Raw genomic sequence first — 27585 nt, forward strand, 5'->3', positions numbered from 1 at the left:
GAACTGTGTGGCTTGGAATTGTGTGGTGTGGAGTGGATTTGTTTAGTGGAATTATGTGGCATAGTGTGCTGTGGAAATATGTGGATAGTAATTATATGGTATTTAGTGTAGTGGAATTATGTGGAGTGGGATTGTGGTATGTAGTTGAATTTTAATATGTGGTGTGCTATTGAATTTTGTGGCACGATGTGGAATTGTCTGGTGTGGATTGGATGCATGTGGTGTGCTGTGTTATTGTGTTGTTGAGTGTAATATGTGGTGTGTTGTCAAATTACATGGTGTGGATTGGAAGTGTGCAGAGTTGAATTGTGTGGCTTGGAACTTTGTGGATAGCTTTGCCTTTTGGTGGCAAAAAAAGAACAAATAGGTAGGAGCTAAGCTCCAGATATATGTGTTTAAAAAAGAAAGAGAGTTAGAGCTATTGTTATGTGTTATAGATTGGAGTGGATCTATGTGGTGTGTAGTGGAATTAGGTGGGTTATATTGGAATTTGTTATTTGTGGCATTGTGTGGTGTGGAGTGGATTTGTGTAGTGGAATTATGTGGTATGGTGTGCAGTTGTAATATGTGGATAGTAATTATGTGTTTTGGAGTGTTTTGGTGTTATGTTTAGTGGGAGTGTGTGTAATGGGGTGTGTGTAATGGGGTGTGTGTTATGGAGTGTAGTTATGTGAAATTGTATATTGTGTTGAGGCATGTTATGTAGTGAAGTTTAATTGTATTGTGTGCTGTTGAATGTTGTGGTATGATGTTGAATTATGTGTTTTAAATTGGATATATGTGGTGTGTAATTGAATTGTGTTGTGGAGTAGAATAAAGTGGTTTGGTGTTGAATTATGTGACGTGGAACTGATTTGTGAGAGTTGAATAGTGTGGCATGGAACAGTGTGGTGATGAGTGAAATTATGTTGATTGGAATGGCGTGGAGTGTATTTATGTGGGTTGCTGTTGTGTATCACAGAGTAGATTTACATGGGGTGCATTTTTGTGTTATTAATGTGAAAAAACTGAAAAACATTCACATTTAGTAATGCAACATTATTGTACGTAGGATAGATCGGTTTATTTATCCAACACATTTATGCTGTAAAAACATTTAAATCCTACAGCAATTTAGGTAAAAGTAAGAACAAAACCTTTTGAATTCATGTTTCAATATGGCTCAGATTACAGCAGCTGCTGCCAGCAATGATATTACATTGAGAGGTGGGCAGATAGGTTTTAAAATAAGGACAAGGAGAGAAATGAGAGTTGGAGTTATTGGCATTGTAAATGCAAATGTCTTTTACCTATGTGTTGTAGAGTATAGTAGATATATATATTTGGGTGTTTTATATAGCACAAACTAGACCTGGAGGTATCACAGCCTTTACATGAGCACCAGTTGCATTACAGATGGACACATTCATTTTTTTTTTGTTGGTAATGTACGAGGAGATTAAGTGATTTGGCCAGAATCAGAGGATGTTGAGCATCCCTGCCGAGACTTGAACCCGGCTCCTGAGCTTCGAGGTCGACTTCCCTAGCAGTTAGGCCACATACTCTTTCTCTACACTATGTGGTGTGTAGTGGAATTATGTTGTTTCTTTTGGAATTGTGTGTTGTGGAATTGTGTGGTGTTGAGTGGATTTGGGTAGTGGTATTTTGTGGCATGGTGTGCAATATAGTATATTCGAGTGTGTTGAAGGTATGCTTAGTGGGATTGTGTGTTATGGGGTGTAATTATCTGGAATGCTATTGTTTTGTGGGGTGTTATGTAGTGGAGTTTGATTATGTGGTATGATGTGTGATTATGTGGTGTGTATTGGATGTATATGGTGTGTTATGTAATTGTGTTGTTGATTAGAATTATGTGGTTTGTTGTCGTATTATGTGGTGTGGAATGGAAATGTGCTCAGTTGAATTGTGTTTTATGGAAGTGGCTGGTGTGGAGTGAAAATATGTTGATGAAATTATGTGGAATGGTGCAGAGTGTTTTTATGTGGGTTGTTGCTATGTCATATAGTTGCTTTTATGAGGTGTGTAATTATGTGGTAGTGAGCCGAGTTTTATTATGTGGAGTTGAATTATGTAGTGCTGAGTTGTATTGTATGGAGTGTACATTTTCTGCATGGTATTGCTTTGTGTGTTGGTGAATTGTGCGGTATTGTGTGTTAAAATAAGCATCCAGGTATGTCATATGGTACCCAGGCAAGTGCAGTAAAAAATAAATAGACTATCCCCCCTGTTAAATTTGCAGAGTGTAATTTTATCTAACAATGCTAACAGTTTAGGTAAAACATTGTTTAAAACAAGAATAATCTCTTTCACACACACATACTCCTTAATGCAACAGCAGATGTGGGGAGGTACACACAGAGCAAACACATACCACCAGTATTTAGTTTTGCCTTGGCAACGGCCATAAAGATTAGATGGTTTGACCCAGGCCCCATAAATACACCATTAGAAGGCAAAAATGTAGAGAAGATAAAAAAGGCAATGGGGGGCTGCAAAGGATGTGCTCTCGAGAAGCAGTCTTTGGTAAACACAATCACTAGTTATAATCCTAAAATAAACAATGGCAAAGTAAAATAAGCACTGACCGCCTTCCAGTGGTCTCACACCAGTGCATCGAAACCATTGGTAATAGAATATAAATGTGACATTTAGAAATATGATGCACATGCTTGGTTTAGAAACTGGTCACAGCAGCATGCACACCATCTGCTCAGCACTTAGGGCTGATGAGTCAGTCCTCAGCAAAATGCCTGTGAAGATGCATCAAAGAAAATTAAAAGTGAAATACTATCATTGCCCTCCTTTTGCCTTTTTCCTTTTGACTAATCAGTAGCTTTTATATATAAAAATAAGCGGGGAGAAATGAAAGTTGCAGCCAAACACATTGACGCCTATGCTGAGCAGGAGAGAGGCTGTGGCGTAACCTCCAGAGCTGCCGACTTCTGACCTAAGGTACCAGGTTTTGGCGTCTCTAAAACTGTGCATTTTATAAAGTATATTTTTATGTAACATGCTTTTTAATTTAGGAATGTAGTATAGTGTCAACCCTACTTTAAAATACATCACAGAGCTTCCAAAGTTCATTTTTAATGTAGCAGGGACATCACAAGTATAGTTTGTTCCACTTCGAACCCTTTGCTATTTGTGTTGAGGTTTACATCGTATAACTGAATAGGAGATCAGAGGGTGATGGGGAAGGGGTATAGCAATTCTAACCTAACTTTACAAGCTCACATATTTATAGTTTTGGGCAGACAGACATCAGACAGTACGCCCAGTATTTTGCAATTTTATTAGTGAGATACTGAATTTGTTTTTTTCAGTAAACATACATTCAAATCTGTGGTCCTTGGGATGAACAAGGGAGAAAGTCAACATATAGTACTACAGCTAATATGACAAGCAGGGCACAAGGTCACGTCCAGCCCCCACCAAGTACTCGTGATGCAGCTCAGTCCATCAGCATGTTTGACCCAGTCCAATGAGGCAAAGCTACAAGAAGAACTCCTAACCCCCTCCCTCCCTCTCATACCCAAAACACCCCCAACATCGCCCCCCATCCCAACCACCCACCCAAGCATGTCTCCAGATACTGCAGCATTCCAGAAGGCAAACAAATCTCTCACAACACCTATCAGTCCCCTTATCTCGGAGGTCGGGGCAGCACGGGGATCAGAGACATGGGGGAAGCCTCTTATCATACTCGCAGGGGGTGCAGTGCACATTGCACTCCCACAGGTAGGCAAGGTCGTTCAAGGGGCCCGTTTCACATCCCTCCCATCAAGGGTATCCTCCTCCTCCAAAGCCGGATGCTTGACCAGTTTCAGGAGTGCTACCCGTGCCCGGGCCATTTCCAATGACTTCTCACTCCCATTACGCTGAGCCATACAGAGCCTATAGTTCCCCTTGCTTTGTGCCCATTTCACCAGCTCTTTCTTCCAGAGCACTAGACTAGGCCCATGCCTCGTTTTCCAGTGGGAAGTAAGTTCTCTCTTAGCTAAGACAAACCCAAGTCAATGAACCTGCTGGTAATCTTAGTTTTGGCAGTGTGGGGGGACCAATGTAACAAGCAGACCCCTGGAGTCACAGTTATCTCCCTCTCCATCACAGCCAGCAGGACAGCCATCACCCCTCTCCAGAAGTCTCCCACCCACGGGCATTTCCAAAACATGCGGAGAAAACTCGCCCCAACCCGGGCGCACCGGGGGCAAGTGGTCACCACCCCAAAGTATTCAGCAATTTTACCAGGTGTGAGTTAGGCCCTATGCAAAACATAGAATTGAATGAGCTGGAAGCGCGCATTCCAAGAACATTTCCACAACCGCTTCACAATCATCTCCCATGGTTTGTCTGCAATAGGCACCCCCAGATCTGCCTCCCACTTGAGGCGCAACGTCATCAGTGGCTGTCTCAGATCTCGTGTGATCCGGCGGTAGAGACAGGTCACTGCCTTAAAGGTACCCGCGGCCATCACCACATATTGACAAGCGAGAGACGTATCTGGCTTCAAGAGTCCCCCTCCCCAGAGCCTTCTGATAGCCTCTGTCAAGGCTGCGTGGAAGAGGAAATCCCCGCGTGGGAGATCATGTCGCTTTCTAAGGTCATTAAAAGGGAGAAGGTTACCGTCTTCATAGAGGTCACCGATCGCCATAACCCCCGTCTCCTCCCAGGCCAGTAACTGACTCCAATCCCCCCAATGGGGCAACACCTCACACATCTGCAGCGGGATCTCGGGCGCATACGGAGTCTTGACATGTGCCCTCCTGGCCAGACGTGCCCAACACTTGCTCACCGTGCGTAAATCCGGCTGCAGTAAGACACCGTGCAACGGGGCCTGCAGCAGCACACAGGACAAGTGGCGCCAGCTCGGATCCGACTCACCCTGTTCCTCCAGGCGCCGAATATGGCCCGCCACCCACTTCATAAACCATTGACGCTGCGCAGCATGATAACAGGCCTCCAAGTCTGGCAGCGCGACGCCCCCCTCCTCCCTGGGCATCTGGAGAGTGGTCAGAGCTACCCTCCGTCTCCCAGCTTCCCAAATAAATCCCATAATCAAAGTGTTAAGCTAGGAAAAAGTTTTCCTGGGATCCAAACAGGAAGCGTCCCAAAATAATAGAGGAACCGGGGCAGTATGACCATCTTCACCAATGCAACCCTGCCCGCAACCGAAAGGGGAAGAGTCCCCGAAAAAAGGAAAGTAGGCCCTCACCCCGCTCACTGCCCGCCTCACGTTACCCTCCAAAAGGTTTCCTGGATCATGATAGATTTGAGTCCCCAAGTACGGCAAACACCGGCCTTCCCACGGAACATCGCCTGCACTCGGACGGTCTACCCTGTCACGTCTAACAGGAAACAAACATGACTTTGTCCAATTCACCCGGAGTACCGCCACCCTCCCCAAGGTCTCCAGTAGGGCCCTCGCGCCCCGTATGGTGTCTCCAGTGTCTGTCAGGAACATGAGGAGATCGTCTGCATATAGTGCTATATGCTGCATTCGCCCCTCTACCAAAAGTCCCAGGAAATACTGCCCCGCCCGAGTGTGGGCAGCCATGGGCTCCATCGCTAGGGCAAATAATAAAGGGGACAACGGGCACCCCTGCTTCGTCCCCCGAGCAACTGCGCAGGCAGCAGAAATCAAGCCCTCCGTCCTCACTCTGGCAGTGGAAGCACTGTAGAGCAGCTCCGTCCATTGTGCAAAACAGTCACCCAAACCAAATTCCCTCAGGACGATAAGAAGATAGAGCCACTCCAGGCTATCAAAGGCCTTTTCAATATCGACCGCAAAAATGCAGGCCTCTTCCTTGTCATAGGAGTCAGACCCCAAAATACGCAGAAGGTGGTGCACATTCATCGCGGTTTTCCTAGAAGGAATAAACCCAGCCTGATCCGTATGGATCAGTTTCGTCATATGGGGCATCAAATGACTGGCCATAATTCGGCTTAAAATCTTGTAGTCAAGATTAAGCATCGCTAAGGGCCTGTACGAGGAGTGATCCCAGACAGGTTTGCCCGGCTTGAGCAGGGGGACGATGAGGGCCTCGCGGGTTGAGGTAGGTAGGGCACCCTCCTGACGCATCTTATTGTAGAGCGCCACCAAACAGGGAGTCAAAACGTCTGTGGAGGCCACATAGAATTCGACGGGAAGCCCATCAGTGCCTGGCATTTTGTTTCTGGCCATATGCTTTATGGCGCTGCGGACTTCACCCACCTCAATGTCCCGAACAAGTGCCTCTGCATCCTCAGCCCCAAGATGAGGCAGCTCAGCTTGCGACAAAAACTCCTCGTCACCCGGGAGTCCAGGTCCCAAACTGCTCCGGTATAATTGAGCATCATATTGTAGGAAACAGTCATTGATACCCTTTTGGGAGTACAGCATCTCATCCCCCTGATCTCTCAATTCCATTATCATTGTCCCCCTGTGCGCCGGATTGAAGTACTGGGTAATTTAGACCCAGCGGTGCAGGGACACACACCCTATGACTTCTGGGTTCACCCTGTTCCGGACCTACAGAAACACAGAGTCTTCTGGGTGAAGTCAAAGAATCGTTTATTGGCTGCAGACCAATTACAGGTATCCTAGAAGTACACCAGCGTGTATGTTCTCAGGAGACTGCTGAAAATCATAGGAATGGACTTCATCTTAAATACCCTTTTTCCTGCCTCAAGCATACATTCCTAGGTTTTATGATACGGCAATATGCAAGTGTACATTACAAAGAAAAGGCAGAGTCATGATGACCATCCCACATTCCAGTTCGGCCAGCCCACAATGATTTACACAACAAGGTTCAGATCCCACATTACATGTAAACAGATCCCCCCAATAAACATGAGCATCTCCTGTTTTGGGAACCAAGTCATAAAGCAGGAACAGCCAGGTGCGAAAGAGATTAGCCAGGGGCTTGTGTAGAATGAAAGGGTTTTATGACGGGTCAAGCCCTGATGCTAATCACAGGTGGAGAGAGGAAGGGGAGCTCGTGAGACCAGTTTGACCCGGGGCAGCAGAGCCAGCTGCCCAGGTCACAGAGAAGTCAGAGAAGAAGCCCATGTACTGTGAGGCCCGTATTTGCTCCATTATAGCCTATGTGAGGGCAATGACAAGATGGCCACTGCTTCCAAAATGGAACCCGCGTAGTGCAGCAGAATAACGTGTACACAGTGCATTCATAGCTAGAACGATAAGTAAGGCACTCGTACATGCCGCATTTACCATTTGCGGTTCGCTAATACCAAGATAGACAGGGGTAGGGCCCTGTTCCCTACGCGGTCCCGAATATTAAAGTACGACAGACCCTCCTTTTGCCCTTACATAGGCAATCACTATACTCATCTTAATCCGAGTCTAGGTCAATGTTCACGAAGTCATGGAGATGTTGCTGTAGCATCATCCTATTACTTAGCTTGTCCCTCGATACAGGTTTCCTTACACATAAGGTAGCACAGAGGCCACATATCGCAGGAGCACACTGTATACACAGACAGAACAGGAAAAGAATGGCTAAGATCATTCCAATGACCATCAGAACTTTCCAACCCCAGGCAGATATCAGTTCCCAGAACCACCCCACCAGTGACCAATCTCCCTTATCCACGTGTATGGATTCAGATATTTTATGGAGTTTGGAGATGGCTTGATACACTGTTGGAGCATTATCTGGTATGAAAATGCAGCAACTGGATTGGATAACCCTGCATACCCCACCGCGGTCTGCAAGAATAACGTCTAGAACCATGCGGTTCTGCAAAGTCATAAGGCGATCCGCTTGGAGCTCAGCTGTCAAATTACCAAGGGCACCAGCCGTTACATTAACGGTGGATTCAACCACACGAGTCAGCTGTCTCAGGTTCCTACTATTGACCATAGGTCCCCAAAACGGCAGGAAACCCAAGAAGAAGTCTCCCGCTTCCTGACCGGCAGTGTCCTCCTTACTAATCACACCTCTCACAACTCTGGTCTTGTGATAGTCAGAGGCGGCAGTAAATGTCGGCGGTAGCAAGTTCGCAATATAACATGTGCCCGAGAAATCAGGGGGCAACCATGTATATGCTCGGTCATTACAGATGAAATATGTACCCTTGGCAGTTAAAAACGCAGGGGAAAACTGTGACGGGAACGTGTACGTTTCAGTGCAGTCACTTCTTCCCAGTTGAGCTCTAGGGTTCTGACCATTACCCTGTAAGCAGAACCGACCCATGTGGGGTACGACCCAGATTGGAGATGAGATTTTTCGCTGTCTTTCACCCAGACTAATACTATACCCCGTCGCGTTCCATCCTACATAAGGTCTCAACTCTTCTTTGGGAATGGATGAGTATGCATCAATATCCCTACTCATATCGGCAATTCCTCTCACTAAGGCTTTATTATTTGTACCAGGTCTGATGGAACGCGGTTGGCGAGGGGAGTATGTCTCTAGGGCGTAGAGAAACATGGTCTGGAATGCCCATGACGATCCATTATAACTATATGGCAGCACCAAATAAGGAATACCCTTGTTAATGGTATGTGGCATTAACCCACACACCCAGCAATTGGTCGTATTCACTACTAGTTGGTGCTGGTGCAAGAGCTGGATAAACGAGTTATTTACAAACTCCGATCGTCTGGTCTGTTCGTGTTCAGGCAAAGGGTGAAAAGAGTGAGAGGAGGCAGTAGAAAGAGGTATAGGCTGTTCAGTGGGTGCAATGGGCTTTTGAGTGGAGAAAAACCCAAATCCTACAATAAACATCATGATACTACACAGTGTAAAAAGGCACAAAAAGACAAAACATTTACTTTTTACAATTCTACACATTCTGGTTTTAAAGTTCATTTCCTCAATCGGTCTCTCCATCTTAAAAAACTCCATCCTCTACTCGGGCCGCTCGCGGCGGATGAGTTTCTTCTGCTAAGGAGTACGCCTGTCAGTCCAGGGAAACGCCCTAGACCAACCAGAACCGTCGACCTAGTGTCTTCGGCCTGTACCCCAAAGTCTTGGCACCGCGACCCTGCGGCAGAACCCGGATGGTGGTTCGAAAAACAAAAATCAAGAAAGTCCTTCAGATGGGAGAGCAAAAAATGTCAAAAGGGAAATAGTAAGGAAATCTTTATTTGTCCATGGGCCTGGGTCTCAAATTATAGCGGAGATGGCCAAGTGCCGTTTGGTCTTGGAACAAAAGTTCAGGCTCAGTGGTGTCCAGTCGATTTGATGGCGGCACAGCTTCCTGCAGAATATTGTCACTCTCTTGGACTGAAGCTGTGTCTTTTAGGCGTGCGTCACTGAATGGTACAAAACGAGGTACAGTGTCTGTCTCAGTGTCGGCGATACCCTCCTTGACCCACTGGTCATATGGCAGAGGCAAGGGGACTATTTTGCAGTGGGTACCATGTATCCAATGCTTCCTTCCTTTTACTCGCACCGCTGATCTCGTCGACAGGAGCACAAGATGAGGGCCGATCCAGCGAGGCTCGTCGTTGCCCTTACGCTGGAAATTCCGGACCAGGACCCACGAACCAGGGTTGATAGGGTGTCCAGGAGGTTCAGAAGCTTGGGGAAGAGTATCATGTACCTGTTGGTGCAAAACACGCAGTTTAACAGTCAAATCATACAGGTAATCGAGCAGTACTGGATGCTCAATCTCACTGAACTTCGTAGGCCTTGGCACACCCCATACGTTGGCCGGGCGGCCAAAGACTACTTCATAGGGACTAAGTCCCACTCGTGAGTGTATGGTCATTCTGGTGGACAGGAGTGCTAAAGGCAGGGCGTCAGGCCATTTAAGACCGGTGCTCGCCTGGATTTTGGCCAGCTTGAGCTTTAAGGCTCCATTGTAGCGTTCTACTAGTCCAGCCGATTGGGGGTGATTTGCGGCGTGGAACTTCTGCTTTATCCCTAGCCCTTCACATACATTCTTCATCACTTTACCCACAAACTCACTTCCGTTATCACACCACACCATTCTTGGCATTCCAAACCTGGGGAAAAACTCCTTCACAAGGGCTTTGGCTGTGGATAGGGCAGTGTTATCTTTCAGAGGATAAGCCTCTATCCATTTTGAGAAAGCACAAACAACCACCAGTACATATTTCAGGTTGTTGCATCTTTCCATGTGAATAAAGTCCAGCTGCAAAACTTCGAATGGACATGATGGGGGTGCAAAGTGACCGGCTGGAGTTGGGGTTCCCCTACCAGGGTTGTATTTCAAGCATACCATGCAATTCCTGACCACATTCTCTGCACACTTGGGAATCCCAGCATTCTGCCATACTGGAGCCAACAACTTACAGATACCTTTCGTACTGATATGTGCCATTCCATGTGCCATAGTGACCACTGGAAGCACATATGCATCAGGCAACAACCATCGCTTATGTTCTGTTAGATCAATCCAACAACCATTCTCATCCAACTTACCCATACTCTCTCTCCACTTGCTTAACTCTTCCTCTGTGGCTTCAGCCTGAAGCGACTTCACACTCTCTATTGTGTTCTCACACATTCCAACATCATTAACCCATCTTGCGGGGCCTGCAACATACATTCTAGTCTTCACATTCTGTGCTGTTTCTTTCGCGGTCTCATCAGCAAACGCATTCCCACGTCCAACATCATCTGTAACTTTCCTGTGCGCACTGCATTTCATGATCGCAACTTGCAACGGTAGGGTCAGTGACTCAAGGAGATCATTCACCAACTTGCCATTCTGAATTTTAGCTCCATGTGACGTCAGGAACCCACGCTCTTTCCACAGTCGTCCAAAATTATGAGCCACGCCAAAGGCGTACTGGCTATCTGTGTATATATTAACTCTCATTCCTTCAGACAACACGCATGCTCTCGTGAGGGCAATTAATTCTGCTGCTTGGGCCGAATTATGTGGCACTCGTGCAGTTTCCACGACCGTGTGTAAAGTCGTGATAGCATATGCAGCAGTCGTGTCACCATTAGGGAGTTTGAAGCATGAACCATCCACCCATAAAGTACCATCACACTCAGTCAGGGGAGTATCTTTTAAATCTACTCTCCCTTTCGTCTCTTCTTCTGTTCTGAACAGACAATCATGTTGCTCAATCTCATCTGAGTCTGCTGGAATTGGCAATAACGTAGCTGGATTCAGCGTATTACATCTTTTTATGTGTATATGATTCGCTAACAGTGTGAGTTCATACCCTGATAATCGCGCACTAGTCAAGTGTTGTGTCTTGGTCCTATTTAATAATGTGTCTACAGCGTGTGGGACCATAACGATCAATGTGTTGTCCATTACCAGACCAGCAGATTGTCGGATAGACATTGCTGCAGCAGCTGTCGCTCTCAGACAGCTTGGCAATGCCCTCGCTACAGGGTCCAAGGTGGATGAAAAATACGCGCATGGGCGCGGTCTGTCGCCAAAAGGCTGTGTTAACACTGACAACGCACATCCATCTTTCTCGTGAACATACAATGTAAAAGGCTTGCTATAGTCAGGAGTGCCCAACACAGGTGCTGAACACAATGCATTGCGCAATTCCACAAAACTTTTCTGGCACTCTTCAGACCATGGGATAGGATTCGGTGTGTCTTTGCATGTTAATGCTAATAAAGGTTTTGCCAACAAAGAAAAACTAGGAATCCAATGCCTACAGTATGAAGTAATGCCCAAGAAAGCACGCACTTCTCTCTGTGTTTTTGGCACACTCAACTGTGCAATGGCTTGAATTCTTTCTGGGGTCAGTTTCCTTCCCTCCTTCGATAAGAGATGACCTAAGTAGGTCACTTCTTGTCGACAATATTGCAGCTTAGAGAGAGACACTTTGTGATGAAAAGCGGATAAATGGCGCAACAATGACAATGTGGCTTCTTTACAGATCTTCTCAGTATCCGCGGCGATTAGTAGATCGTCCACGTACTGAATCAGGATAGCGCCACTAGGTAAGACAAGTGCATCAAGCTGCGCTTTCAAAGCTTGACTGTATATGGATGGACTCTCGCAGTAGCCCTGGGGAGCGCGTTTGAAGCGGAAGCTTCGGCCTCCCAGACTAAAACCAAAAATGTCTCTGCTCTCTTCTGCAACTGGGATACTAAAGAAAGCATTTTTTAAATCAATCACTGAAAACCATGCAGCAGAGGCTGGAATCATCGTTAACAAGGCAGTTATATCAGGGACAACCGGAAACTGTGGCACAACAATCTTATTAACCTCTCTAAGATCAATCACAAATCTGTAAACAGGTGGCTGTGAAGGGTCCGTTCGTTTTAAGACAGGTAAAATCGGACTATTGCAAACGTTGCCTCTTGTCTCTTCAATCACACCCTTATTAATCAAGTCGCCGACAATGTCTAACAATGCTTTCTGGCCTTCATTAGAGATTTTGTACTGGGGAATACGTGGCAGTCTGACATTAGTCTTTAAAGTCACCACGTATGGCGGTATCTCCAAGAGGCCCACGTCATTGGGACCAGTAGCCCAAAGGGCATCCGGAAGGGATGACAATTCAGGTGGCATTGTGTTTTTAGACAAGTACATTGGTGAAATCACTTTCTTGCCTAATGTAAGTTGTACTCCTGAAGGAGAACAGTACAGTGTAGCATGCAATCTTTTCAACAAATCTAATCCCAGCAAATTCTCACCACAACCTGTTGTCAGAATCAGGGGTGCTTTCAGCTCGCAAGGCCCAACAGAAAGTGACATGGGACTAGAAATCGGGTTCCTAACCGGGGCGCCAGAAAAACCTACTGAAACATTTATATCGCCAGACAAAGGTGCGCCAGGGAGTTTTGAATGTATGATTGAACTCTTTGCAGCACCAGTGTCTAGCAGAAAAGGCTCCGTTACATTTGCTGTAGTCACATCAACATACGGTCCACTCTGATCCACTGGCACTGAAACAACTCCCTCTCTCTGTCTATGGCTGTCCTAGTAATCACTACTTTCTGCATCACCGTCCTCCACATAATAATCATTATTGTAATACTGGGCCGTATTACTAGTCGCGTTAGCTTGCTGATCAAAGCTATTAATGGCGCTTTGGGGCGGAAGAGGACGCGCGTTCTGGGGAACACTTCCACGCCCTCTGCCTCTAGGAGCTTGCTGACCACCCCTACCTCTAGCGCCATACACATTACCGTTCCGTTGCATTAATTTAGGGCAACTATATTTATAATGACCTTCCTCTTTGCAGTATGAACATTGGTTGGGACCTACAGGGACACGTGGTTGACAATACCCATTCATTTGCTGATTGTTCTGAAATTGTTGGGGTTGGTGATAAACACCTTGGGGTTGCCTATAATTATTCTGACCTCCACGTGGTGGATAGGCCTGCTGTAAAAGGACCTTTGTCTTTAATTCCTTCGTTTTCTTCTCTGTCCTATCTTTCTCGTCTTTATCTCTATTTTCATAATACTGTGCAGTAGCCAGTATTTGCGCTGAGGAAGAAACAGCCCAAGAACTCTCTGAATCTTTCAACTTCTTACACAGGTCAGGAAGTAAATTCTGCACAAACTTATCCACAAATAACCGTTGGCCACCCTCAGTACTCATATCCTGCCCACTGTGGTCAATAAACGTTTCCTCAAACCTAGTAAAGAAGTCTGACACTGTCTCATCCTTCTTCTGTTTACACGCAGATAACTTGTCCCAATTTACGCGCATTGCAGGCATTAGTGTCTTCATATATGTGATGATTCTACCAGGCAGTTCAGCTACTAAAGGCTCAGGTTTCGCGCCACCAGTTTGTCTAGTATCAGCAGCAATAATGTTAGCCCATGTATCCCCTAGTTCTGCATCGTGATCTGCATTACGTATTGACCCCCATAGAGGCTGTGGAACAACATTACCAAACAACATGTCTATGTCTGCCAAATTCATAACGCATGATCCTGCTGTTTGTGACAACTCTTTATAATAACCTGCTGGGTTTTTACGGGGATCGGGTAATGTCTGCTTAAGCGCTAACACCTCAGAGCGCTTCCATGGAACATGCACCCAAACACGTTGGAAATGCGCTGGCACAGCGGGGTTATTACCGACAGCTGCAACTGCTTCCTTCCATACCGGGGGAACTTCTCTCATGGGGTATTGTCGCGCTTTTACCTTTTTCCCCACAAGGACATCTTGTTCAAACAATGACTGTTGGCAATCGTCATTCCTAAGTGACAATACAACCGCAACTGCTTTATCTACTTCGCGGTCCACAATTATACCAGTTCCAAAATCAAACCTCACTCTACACAATTCCTGCGGGCTCGGATTTTTACCACTATCCTCCAATTCTTCACAGAGAAATTCGCACATTTTCTCAAACACATATCTCTGTTTTGGGGCATCCCATTGATGGAAAACGCTGACAACTGATTCCACATCATATAATGAAGGGAAAACAATCCATCTACGCGCCATGCTGTCTATTACCTTTTTCTCATCAGGGTTAGGCAATTGACTACGCAATTGCTTACGCCGTAAACCAGGAGTCGCACCAGACGACTCAAAGAGAGGCGACATTAATGTAGTAACCACATTAGCTAAACGCTGTCGCGCTGAAGGAGAAGTTGAAGCGGAAACAGGGGGAAAAACAGAGGGAAGAAAAGAGGATGTAGAAACGGGTACTGGAGTGGTGCAAGGAAGAGTGTTAGGGGAGGCAGCTGCTGAATTAGGCAAAGTCGCAGGAAGTGCGGGGGCAGTTGGAAACACAACTGGCAACCCTTGAGAGGGTTGCGCTACAGGGATAAGAGCCGGCTGCAAAGCAGCTGGCGGTTGCGGCAAAGCTTGCGGCATATTGACTGGAGGAGGCATATTCACAAGCTGGGGAGGCGCCGTGGCATTTTGCGCATACGGGGGTGGCGAACTCAACAAATGCGACATCAAGGGATCTTTCTCCTTTTCTTCTAACTCATTCTGCTTAGAATGTGGTAAAGCTGGGTAACATTTGTCAATCCCTAACTTGCGCTGCCTGTGTAATTGCTCGCTCATCTGCTCCTCCTCATTGTCTTTAAATTGTACAGCTGCTTGCATTACTGTCATACCCTTTTCTCTCTTATTCTTTTTCGCTAGCTTAATTTCCTTTTGTTTGGCTTCCTTTCGCCATAAGCGGAAAGAGTCAAACATCGCCGGCCGGGCTTTCTTCTTAAACAATTTAATTTCCAAATTATCTAAAATATCGGTATCAAAACTACCATTTTGGGGCCATTTTAAAACACCGTCTTTTCTGGTGTAGTGGATCCATACTTCGTTATATGCAATGGGGCCTACGCCATGTTTTACATAGAGCTCATAAGTTGGAGTTCCAACCGGAGGAACCGGGCATGATTCTTCCAGCTGGAAATCTCTTCCACAACCCAAACAAAATATTCTACCAAATATTCTAGAACCAGGCATCTTCGCTCACTAGTCTAGATCCAAACGTCAGAGGATTATCGATTACGATATTCTCGTGAATACACGAGGCCTCTGGCTTTGGGGTTTGCAAACACCAAATCACCTATTACCAAATCAAACCAAACGATCCCGAAGGATACCAAAACAAATGGGAGACGCTCCACGTATACTTAACTGAATATTGCTAATCGATGGCGTCACCAGAAGACTCTCTCGATTGTTTCGCTCTCTCAAACTCGTCAAGGGTCCAAAACAGGTCGATTAATCAGGGCAGCAGTCCTTCGTAGCCGTCGGGACGCGGAGAACCTCGCAGAAAAGACTTTCGGACCACGTCGACATGCAGGGGTCGATGAAGTGGCGGCCTTCCTCCAGAATTTCCACACGAAGCTCCTCACGAACCTCTGGCTTGGACTGGTACCGCTGAAATCGCCCCACGTTGGGCGCCAAACTGAAGTACTGGGTAATTTAGACCCAGCGGTGCAGGGACACACACCCTATGACTTCTGGGTTCACCCTGTTCCGGACCTACAGAAACACAGAGTCTTCTGGGTGAAGTCAAATAATCGTTTATTGGCTGCAGACCAATTACAGGTATCCTAGAAGTACACCAGCGTGTATGTTCTCAGGAGACTGCTGAAAATCATAGGAATGGACTTCATCTTAAATACCCTTTTTCCTGCCTCAAGCATACATTCCTAGGTTTTATGATACGGCAATATGCAAGTGTACATTACAAAGAAAAGGCAGAGTCATGATGACCATCCCACATTCCAGTTCGGCCAGCCCACAATGATTTACACAACAAGGTTCAGATCCCACATTACATGTAAACAGATCCCCCCAATAAACATGAGCATCTCCTGTTTTGGGAACCAAGTCATAAAGCAGGAACAGCCAGGTGCGAAAGAGATTAGCCAGGGGCTTGTGTAGAATGAAAGGGTTTTATGACGGGTCAAGCCCTGATGCTAATCACAGGTGGAGAGAGGAAGGGGAGCTCGTGAGACCAGTTTGACCCGGGGCAGCAGAGCCAGCTGCCCAGGTCACAGAGAAGTCAGAGAAGAAGCCCATGTACTGTGAGGCCCGTATTTGCTCCATTATAGCCTATGTGAGGGCAATGACAAGATGGCCACTGCTTCCAAAATGGAACCCGCGTAGTGCAGCAGAATAACGTGTACACAGTGCATTCATAGCTAGAACGATAAGTAAGGCACTCGTACATGCCGCATTTACCATTTGCGGTTCGCTAATACCAAGATAGACAGGGGTAGGGCCCTGTTCCCTACGTGGTCCCGAATATTAAAGTACGACAGGATTGGCCAACCAGGCCAGTAATGCCCCGGCCTTATCACGCTCCACATGTGCCTTATCCGTGTAGGTCTTAAAATCAAAACATCGCAACCTCTCTATTTGCACAGCCAGTTCTTCTCGTGCTTCCAGCAACCCCTCCTGGCGGACGCTCTGGGCTCTCCCTCTCCGATTCGCGCACCTTCTGTTCTGCCTTAAGCACCTCCTTCAGCAGCCCTTTGCGCACCCCTACTACCTCCCCTATGCAGCGCCCCCAGATTACCGACTTAAAGGCATCCCATTCGACCATCAGCGAAGATGCGGTATTAGCGTTAGCCTTAAAGTAGTCGTCGATGGCCGACCCAATAGCAACGAGGAACACTTGGTCTTCTAGAGTGTCAGGTCGGAGCCGCCAAGTGGGGATGGCAGGGCGATCTCGCAGCCAGTGCTGAATTGTCAACAGTGGGTTATGATCAGAAGCTGTCCTAGCTAAGTATTCACTATGCGCCATCCCCCCGTGGACATCTAGGGAACTAAGGATCGAATCTAACCGCACATGCAGGTCGTGCAACAATGAAAAATAAGAATAGTCCCTGTCAAACGGGTGGTGCGCCCTCCAAATATCCGTCAACCCCCACTGGTGTTGCCAATCCCGCCGCACCGCAGCTAGCCTATGGAACGGGGAATCTGCAAGCGGGGGATGAGAACGATCTAGGGAGACATCTGTGAAGCAATTGAAGTCTCCACCCAGGAAGACTGAACCAGCCAATAAGGGAGCCAACTTCCCAGAGAGGTGCGCAAAAAAGGAAGCCTGATCTGTGTTGGGGGCATGTATACTCCCCAGCACAATGTCCCTGCCGTCAAGACGCCCCACCACCACAACATATCGACCGTCAGGGTCAACCACCTGTCCAGTGCTCTGAAACGGTACCCCCACCCAGACCCAGACCAGTGCGCTTTGCGCATAAGCTGAATATGTGGTACAGAACACCTGTCCTCGCCACCTTAGCTGCAAAGCCAAGCCCTCCTGTTTATTCAAGTGCGTTTCCTGTAACAGTGCTATCTGCACCCCACGCCTCCTAAGGTAAGCTTGTATTTTGTGATGGCGAGTCATGGTATGCATCCCCCTAATGTTCTAAAAGAGGCATTTAAGACCTATGGTGGTAGCCATGACGCAGTGAAGAGAATGTTACTACCCCTACCCCCCATGGCGACATGTTTGGTAACACCCTCTCCCCCCTCCCTGCACCCCAGCTCCCCGAAATCCCACTCCCCAGGATAGGTACCCTGAAACTAGCCCCCATCCAAACTGAAAGAACCATCAACTCTGCCAAAATTGGTAGTGAGACGTGCGCCTACCACATGGGACCCAAAGCCCCCCCGGCACTCCCCCTCCCCAGTGTTAAAGAGCCAGCAGGAGCCCCCTGGGGGCCCCTGTATCAGTGAACCATTGGTGCCAACTTTCCTCTCCCCTCAAGGCAGTCCCCCTCAACAGTGAAACCCGGGCTGTATCGCAAGGGTGTCTCCCCCGCCATCAAATTCAAGCTTCAGCCAAATAAGTCCACCGTCTGTGGCGTGATCTCGGGTAATTCAGTCCCAGAATCTCTATTCGTGCTTCCAGCCGGAGATGACCCAGAACCCTCCAGCTCAGCCGGAGGATGCAGAAGCCGGACTAGTTCCACCCTGGCTGATCGCCACCACTGCCTGCACAGCTCTGTCATGTTCCATACGACGGTCTAGTAGTGTGAGAGCCCTCGACGGACTTGCAGCATCAGGGGATTGACGCTCTGCATTGTTCACTGGCGAACTCTGACCCGATCTCGCCTGCCTGGTCTCCAGCCAGTGCTACGCGTCCTGTGGAGAAGTGAAAAACAGTGTGTGCCCAACTGATGTCGCTGATTCGCCCAGCAGGACAGCCAGGGCAGAGAACCCCCCAAGTCCTCAGTCTCGGGGTTGAACAGGCCAGGAACGTCCAGGGGTCGGCCTCCGTCCTTCTCCGGCCACTGTCAGAGGGCTGGACGGTGATGGCGCCGCCCAGAAAGTGCAACCCGGGGGCCAGTCAGTGACATGTGCAGGCCCTCCAGCTCCCCGCACCTCCACACGTCCCCCTTGATTCAGCAGTGGATCTCGAGCATCCAGCAGCACACACGGGCAGCCCCAGGGCCCAGCCACCACACGGACTCCCCCCGTGGGAGCCCCACCTGCCCGCAAGTGGTCACCACAGGTCAGGCGACTCCGCAGGAACAGACAGAACAGGACCTCCAGCCGAATGCCCGAAGCTCTTCACCACCATCAAGACAGGCAGCCCTTGCGGATGGAGCCCACACCAATCAGCCCACCGTCACAAGGGGCCAGTCCATCTATACAGTTTGGGGGGAGATAGAAGATGCCGCCCCAGGCGAGTTCAGTGCCAGATGACTCGCGACCTGGTTCTGCCACCCTTCAGCATCGTCCTCACAGCGGGGGAGACAGTCACACCCCACCAGTGACTCAGTGTTTCCAGAAGGGGCCCACAAGTGCCTCAGGTCCCCACAGGAGTCAGCCAGCAGAGAGTGGCTCCGACAGCGAGCCCGCTCCGCAGGATCCCCAGGCCAGGCTCCCGCCTACCTTCGTCGCAGTCAGTCCGTTCTGCAATATCAGCACCCCGCCGCCATCTTAGGGTCAGGCCAGTATGGCAGGTCGCAGGTCTCCGCTCACCCTGTGCTCCTCTCTGCTGCCAAGGCCGCAGCCCACCGCCACACCAGGGTCAAAGGCAGGACCCCCCGCCACTCCACAGCGGCGCCTCCCAGCTCACCAATCGCTGCAGTGCACAGCGATGGCCTCACTAGGTCACGGCTGCCATTTTAGATCGCTGCGGCTGGCGCTGATGTGGGAACAAGATTCTCGCCTTGTGCCTCTAAGCAGGCATTCACGCCATCGGGGGGAACTCCAGTCAAGGCACCAGGTATTCCCCGGCAGGATTGGGGGTGTGAGGCCCCCCTAGGCTCTCAGGATTAATGGCAGCGGAGGGAGGCCACGGAGGAGCTCCAATGTCCGCTTCCAAGTACATCGGCGTCAGGCCACGCGCCCCTTAGTGAGATACTGAAGTCGGGATTATAAGGAATCTAAGTCAGTTTATAGGTACAATTGTCTTGTGAAAGATATTTATGTTCACTACAGAATATACTGATATAAAACAGACCACAGCCACCCTTGTGTCATATCTCAGTCACAAATGTCTACTATAATCACAATTTTAATCCACAAGTGTTCAAAATTGGTTCATGTGCTGTGTGATCTAAGTGTGGTTGGAATTATATAACCGCTGGTTTAAAGTGAGATTTCCATTAGAAAATCCTTTAGAATATATATATCATTTTAGGAGAAATGAAAATCCTACCTTGGTGTTTATATTATCAAGAGGTATACAACTACATTTCTTTTTAGAGCAATGAATAAAAAATCTGAAATATTTGCAGGTCCTTCCTCTGAGCCCCTTACTGTACTCTATGCAAAACGAGCTTCACACAATACTACCTTTCGTTGGAGGACAAAGCTGGGAGAGGTGTTATCTGCAGACCAAAGGCAACTCGTCAGTCCCAGTAAACACTACAAGTTGTAATTGTAATTGCATGTATATAGTGCTTACCTCCCCTGATGAGGTGATGAAGTGCTAATCAAAGTTACCGGCCAGAGTCTATGGTATTGAATTGTAGCATGAAGTCATTCTCCTCAATACATGTATCTGGGGCCCTTTCTGAATACACAATGGGTCCATATGGGAGCTGCTGTTTTCTGTGCATTAGGTTTGAGTCGGCATGAGTTGCTGCAGAAAGGTGTGAGAACAGACATGGTCACACAAGACACACCTACCCTTTATAGGGGTGTAGATGGTCTGTCCTATAATGACATTAGTGGCAAGAGGCAGATTGTTAATGCTGTTGTAAATGTGATGTGATTCGGCCATTACAGTAGTCGAGTTCGAAACTTTGGGCATAGAAAGAGAGATGCATTCACAGTGTTTGTTCCCTATTTTGAGCATCCTACTCTATGCTTGTGTACGCTGTGCATCCCAGCACCAGCCTTTCTGCAATCCATCGTATGTAATTATTCATGCTAACAGTGAGCGATTGGTGAGAAATGTAAAGTCATTGTCTGCAGTAAGCACATTATTAGAGAGCACTGGCATGGATTTCTCGATAACCAAGTTAATTTTGATTATCAGGAACAGATGATTCGTCTGATAAATAACAGTGCACAGAACACACTCCTAACCCCATGAAGCGGGCTCCACGCTTATAAATTGTGCGTGGCTGCACATTCACCCACATAAGTGCCCATTTTAAATAAAATCTTAACTTAAAGATAAATACCGGCGGTGCGGCATGCCACGCTTGAAGTGCTCCATGTTAATGCAAAACAAGCAGGAAGGAGGAGGAAGCAGCTGCAGCTGAGGATAGGGAGCGAATGGGGAGGAGGAAGAGGCAGCTGAGTTCTGAGGAGAGGAAGTAAGCATGGGCACAAGCGAGTTCCTCATCCTAAGCAAGCAAAAAGAAAAAGAGAGCTCAGAAAGTAATAAATATCATGACGAGTAAGAGCACATGTAACAGGGGCAGTGCTCATTGGAGGTAACAAACGTAGAAATGTTGGGACTACTGAGAATAATAACCAATGAAAAACGGCCATTTACGAAGGACAGTACAAGGAGCGAATTAGAAAGATGAGTGGTGCTTAAAGCCCACATCCTAGACACTTCACAAAATATTATAAATGTATTGATACTTAGGATGCTCTACTGTAGCATCATAAATTAATTTTCATAAACATATATTAATTTTCAGCAAAGAAATAAATCTCAACAGAGCCGGGTTTATTTCTTCTTTTTGTTTTTATAACCTTTTGTATGAAATATCAGTGTACAGGTCAAAACCTGGCCTATACATAGTGCCTGGATTTCATCCAATAACAGTTCTTGGACAACAATTGAACAGAAAATGAGTTGATGTGTCAACGTTTTGGTCTTTCTTGTATTGACTCTATAAGAACATCTTCAGGACAAAAAAAATCTTTTGAAGTTTAACGACCCATCTGTAAAGAATATATTTACAATTAATTTGTCAGCTGATAACTGATAAAATAGGGTTAAGAAGGATATAAACCTGGAAAAAGGTGAAGAAACCTTTAAAACGTTTTGTGGACAGACCCTTAAGTACCAGTTGCACCATATTAAATATAAGAGAAAGAGTGAACAAATGCTAAAAGAGAATAAAAAGCACCTTCACCTCAATAGAAAGTGTAGTAAAAAAATCTAATCTTAAGAATCTTACTCGTGAGCAGATAAATATGACCTTATTTGATCATTTATCAGCTGACTAATTAACTGTAAATATATATAAATGCCCTCTGCAACACCCATTGCGCATCCCTTTCACTCTAAGTGAAGCGTGAAAAGGGGCCTTAACGCTGCTTTGTAAATAAGAAGAGCGGGATATCGCCACCAGAACGTCAGTAAAAGTGACATTCTTTGACACAGTGCATCTTATGGCATGGGACAAGACTCACGCTGCGCGTCTGCTTTAAACAGCCCATTCTCATAATACGCACTGTAACCGGACTGGATTTCAGTGTCTCCATGGCCTTCATCTAAGGGTCAGTCACTGCGATGGGTGCTTGCTGCTATGAAATGAAAGGCAGGCTGGGAAAAAACATACAATTGTGGCGGGTGCAAATGGCCAGCAGAATGGCACAGAAGCACGAGTGTGCACGTCTGTGCACTTTAAAGCCTGCTGCACAAAGGCACCGCCCTTTTGTACAACACACTGCACCTTGCCTGATTATTTAGTATTATTGAATAGCTTTGTTCGGTTTGCACCCCAGCAATGTCCATGTTTTACCAATGCCTGTAATATGCAAGTTAATGTAAGAACACTTGGATGTGCACTCCATTGATAGGCTTCGGTACTAGTTGCTCTCTGCCCTCCACCCTCATGTTGTTTTTCTCTTACAAGCTTTAAAAAAACAATAATACTTTCAATGTTTTTGTTTTTCCTTTTAGTTACCGATCCAACTAAGGCAACAGAAAAGGAAAAAAACAGCCTTGTCAAAAGTTTTTCTTTTTTTTTTTATAGCCCCCATCATTCACATGGTATACTCAGGTCACTCTGCATCATTCATTGTTATACAATATTTGATATTTACAGGCTTTACTGTGCCTCTTCCCATGGCACCCTTCATCCATGATTTAGTCCCAATGAGTTATTGGCATGGTATCATTCTTTTTTTTTTTTTTTTTTGTTGTCCTCATTTGCCTTACCCCACATAGGATGACCCGTTGAACCAGCTGTTTTGTTTGCAGCACCTCAGCCGAAGACATTCCGATTACCCGAGGGAGGATCGTGGGTACAAGATTTTTTGCTCCATCAAGGATATTTCGTATCCTGCCGGACCATAGTTCTGGGAGGCCCTTTTGTTATTAGTCCGAGGAGAAATGCAGGCATAATCATAGGACCCGGGGAAAAAAAAAAAAACCCCGGACTCCTATCTCCATGACCTCAGTAAATCCCAAAAAGCCACATTTTTCTTGTTACAGGATCTAGCCATGTCCACTTTAGACACTTCATACAACGATGTCAACCATTCTGAGTGAGACGGTGGTGAGGCCTCAACCCAGTATTTGCATATTTGTCTTCTAGCGATAAGAATTGCGTAGAAAAGTAAAGATCTTGCAGGCCCCCTAATAGTGTCGACCAAGCCAAAAATAATTAGGGGTAAACTGATGGTCAGAGGGACCCTAAGAATGGATTCCATTGATGAAAAAACTTCACCCCAGAATTTCTGTAACAGAGGGCAGTCTTTAAACATATGTATGTCCGATGCCGCGAGGAGGCCACATTTATTGCATGCTTTATCGGGCTGGAATTTTGATAGCCTGAGAGGAGAAAGGTAAGCTCTATGGGCTGTAAAAATGTGATTACGTCTAAGCCAAGCAGGTTTAACAATTCTGAAGAGTGTATTAAATGAATCCCTCCAAATCGGGTCACATTGCATGATCATCTGCTGCCCCCATAGATCATCTGCTAGTTTAAACTCGCCATCTACTTCCTCTACTATTGCCCAATACCAGAAAGAGACCTCCCTTCTTGCTCTAGGCTTTGAGACCAGTTGCTCCTCTAGATTACTCTCCCTTCCTAAAGGCCTAGTACTCTTAGCCTGTGATTGTGCCCAGCTTCTCAGTTGGATATACTTAAATTTTGAGAGTCCAGGCCCAACCATCTCATAGAGCACATCCCAAGGAGGGAGGGCAGCACCGTCCAGTAGGTCTCCCCACGTCAGGAACCCTGCATCTCTTAAAGGCATACTCAAGCTATCACGGAGGCATGCAGGAGTGCCGGGGGAATCCCATATTGGGGCCTTTCTTGAAAAGTAGCCCAGCCCTATTCTCCTTCTTATTGCTATCCAGCTACTAGCTAATGACCGGAGGATTTTTAATTTAACTTTTTTGAAGAATTTATGGTCTCCGAATTTAAACAAAAAGCCATCTTCTGACAAACCTGAGCCCCTCAGCATGGCCCGGAACAGGTGTCCCTCTGTAGTGCTAGTGGGTGTCTTCAACAGCATACGAGAATGAGACAAGTGAAATGCCCATGCGTAATATTGGAGGTCGGGCATAGCCAGGCCCCCCTTCTCCCTTTTCCGCCTGAGCTTCTTCCATGCTATCCTTGTAACCTTATGCTTCCAGATAAATGAATTTAATTCTCCTTGACATTTTGCCAGTTGTTTCATATCAAAGGCCAGTGGGATAGCACCGAAGAGAAACAAAAACCTAGGGAGAATAGACATTTTGACCAGGTTAATCCTACCCAAAATCGATAAAGGAAGATGCACCCATGAGTTCAACTGAATTTGACATTCTCTAAAAAAAATTTTAAGATTATATTCTGGGATCTTTTCCACTTCCTGAGTTATTCTAATTCCTAGGTATCTCATGTTAGGGACGATATGATGATACGTAGTTTTCATGTTCCAAGCCATGATCTCAGTTTTACTTGGGTTAATCTCGTAACCCGAGATCAAGCCAAACTCTGCTGCACGTGTGATGATCGAGTTAAAGGCACTGTCAAGATCTGCTGTAAAAATTAATATATCATCTGCATACAGTGCCACTCTCCTTTCCCACTCTCCTAGTTTAAAAGGGATGATATTATGATCTTCTCTTAAGACCTGTGCAAAGGGTTCTATATATAAATTAAACAGGAGAGGGGAAATGGGGCAGCCCTGTCGCGTTCCTCTGGTGATGGTAAAAGGATCTGTCAGAGCCCCATTAACAAGTAATCTAGCACTCGGAGCTTTATACAATAGTTCAATTGCCCGGCAGAAGCCGGCTCCCAAGTTAAACTTTCTCATCACTTCCAAGAGGTATGGCCAATAGACCCGATCAAAGGCCTTTGTTGCGTCTAATGTTAAAACTGCCAAGGGAAGCGAAAAAGAAGATGCGATGTCGATAGCACCTATTAGATCGTAAGTAAGATCTGTTAATTGTCTCCCTTGGATAAAGCCTTTCTGATCTTGATGGATAATCTTGTCCGCTACGCCCCCTAACCTTTTTGAGAGGATGGCGGTAAAAATTTTATAATCAAAATTGAGGAGTGATATGGGGCGATAAGAACCACAGTCAGTAGAAGATTTTCCTGGTTTTAATATTAGAACGACTGTCGCTTCACTCCAAGACCCCGGAGGGTCATCTCCATCGACCAATATGCTGTTAAAAAGTCGAGATAGCACAGGAATTATAGGTTCTTTAAGAAGGCGATATAACTCTGCTGGAAGGCCGTCAGGCCCTGCCGCCTTGCCTTTTTTGGAGTTATTAATTACCAGTCTGATTTCGTCTTCAGTGATTTCACTATCCAAAAGATCATGCTGTTCCCTCGAGAGACTTGGTAGTTTAATCTTATCCAACCAATTACGTCTTCTCGCAGGGTCCTCAATGGTGTCGTTGGTGTATATCTTCTGATAAAATTCTCGAAAAGCCGCCCCGATGTCTAAATTAGACGAACGAGGTGGACTTTCTCCATCCACCACTATCTGCTTAATATGGTTCCGGACCTGATCAGATCTTATTTTCCACGCAAGCAATTTACCAGCGCTTTCCCCAAATTCAAAATGGGAGATTTTGCTCGCTTCCCATTTGCGGGAGAGTCTATCTTGGAGAATACTCTCCAATTGTTTTTTTAGGGAGTCTAATTCTACCAGATCGACCTTAGAGTTACTTCCTGGTATAATATTTAAATTTGATTGGACTCTAGCGATGTCCTCTTCTAACCCCTTAACAACATTAATGAAATTCTTCTTTCTAAAAGAGGCACGATTAGTGATGCAGCCTCTCCAATAGGCTTTCAAAGTATCCCACACCGTCGATATTTTCGCTGAGTTTAAATTTAGGTTGAGAAACTGAATAGTTTCAAGATTAAGAAATGGTATGGTATCATTCTTTTAAGTATGAGCAATCATTTTAATTAAGAATGAAGATTAAAATGCACAGCACCAGTCATGTGAGGAGCTCTGGGTAAAGCAGCACTTGTGTGGCATTAGCATAGATCCATGCATTGTGCCCAGGGTCGCTCAGTTTTAACACAGATCATTCAAGAGCTCGTCTAGCAGCCGTATATTCCCTCCTACCTCTGTCTAGCTCCTTCACTCAAGGGAGCAGCTAATAAGAGGTCAGGCACCTGCTCTGTTCACTTGTTTGGAGAGTTGAAAGCCATTACCAGAAGCATTTATTATATCTGCTCATATCACACTGTGCTGCAGGAATTCAACAGAAAGAGTATTTCCATGAACATATAAACTGATACACAGTTGATCCAGCGGTTCAACAACAACAGATACTCCACTACCATATACTCACCTGGGCTCATAAAATTCACAGTGCGTAAACCGCTGGGGTCAAGTTTATAATGTTCACAACCTGTTAGGATTAGATTATTCAATATCCCTGTTCATCTCTAACAAACCCTTCAAAGATCAAAAAGCACTTTCTTCTGGTCGATGGTCCATTAGTTCAGCTAGTTGATGATGATAAATAACATAAATCTTTCTTTCTACTATTATTTATATACCTTATAGTAAAATAAACACAGGCTCTGATTTTTAAAAAAAATCTTTATCTAAAATTTAGGGGCATGTGAACAGCCTCAATACAGTGCAGTCACCATAATCCATAGGAGGGAAAAATTCAGTTTAGCAGACACAATTCATTTGCCTTGGACTCATGCAATAATTAATTCTTAAAAAGACAAAATAAAGAACATTAGCAAAATAGCAGAAAATTATAATTACCAAGCGGTGGCGTAACGAAACCTGAGGGGGCCCCCCTGCAAAGTACATGGAGGGGGCCACCCGACTCACCACCTACCACTTTGCCACACCACCAAAAAATCGGGTATATTTTTAATTGAAACCTCCAACATTTAATGAAATGCCTCTATATTCGCGTGCTCAAAGTTCTAATAAGAAATTGAGAAACACCCTTTACATATAAGCTACGCCATTTGTAACATTATTGTTAAGAGCAGATTATTTAACTGAGACAGAAATCAGAACAATAGCAAGGAGCGGTCCTATTGTCTCAGGAACTGACTATCGCTGAAGAACAAAGAACAACTACATAAGGTCTGAATTAGAAATGACATTGATGGAAAATAACTTGTAACTTTTAAAGACAATCCCAAACCTGCAATTTCACAGACTCGGCGGACAATATACACAAGTAGTACAAAAGATTTAACTCGGTATCCTGCCGGCTCCAAGAGAAATAAACTGGTGTGAATTATGTGCATGCCACACACTTGCGTCTATCAGGGGTTGTGCATGATAATAACCACTCTATAGTATTTAAAATGAACTGAGGAAACAATTTCAATTTCTACCATCATGGCTTCATTAGTAAGCAGGACAAAAACAGGCAGGCAAACAAGGCTGAGGATG

Source organism: Triturus cristatus, chromosome 4_1, assembly GCF_964204655.1.
Source record: "Triturus cristatus chromosome 4_1, aTriCri1.1, whole genome shotgun sequence".
Classification (NCBI taxonomy): domain Eukaryota; kingdom Metazoa; phylum Chordata; class Amphibia; order Caudata; family Salamandridae; genus Triturus; species Triturus cristatus.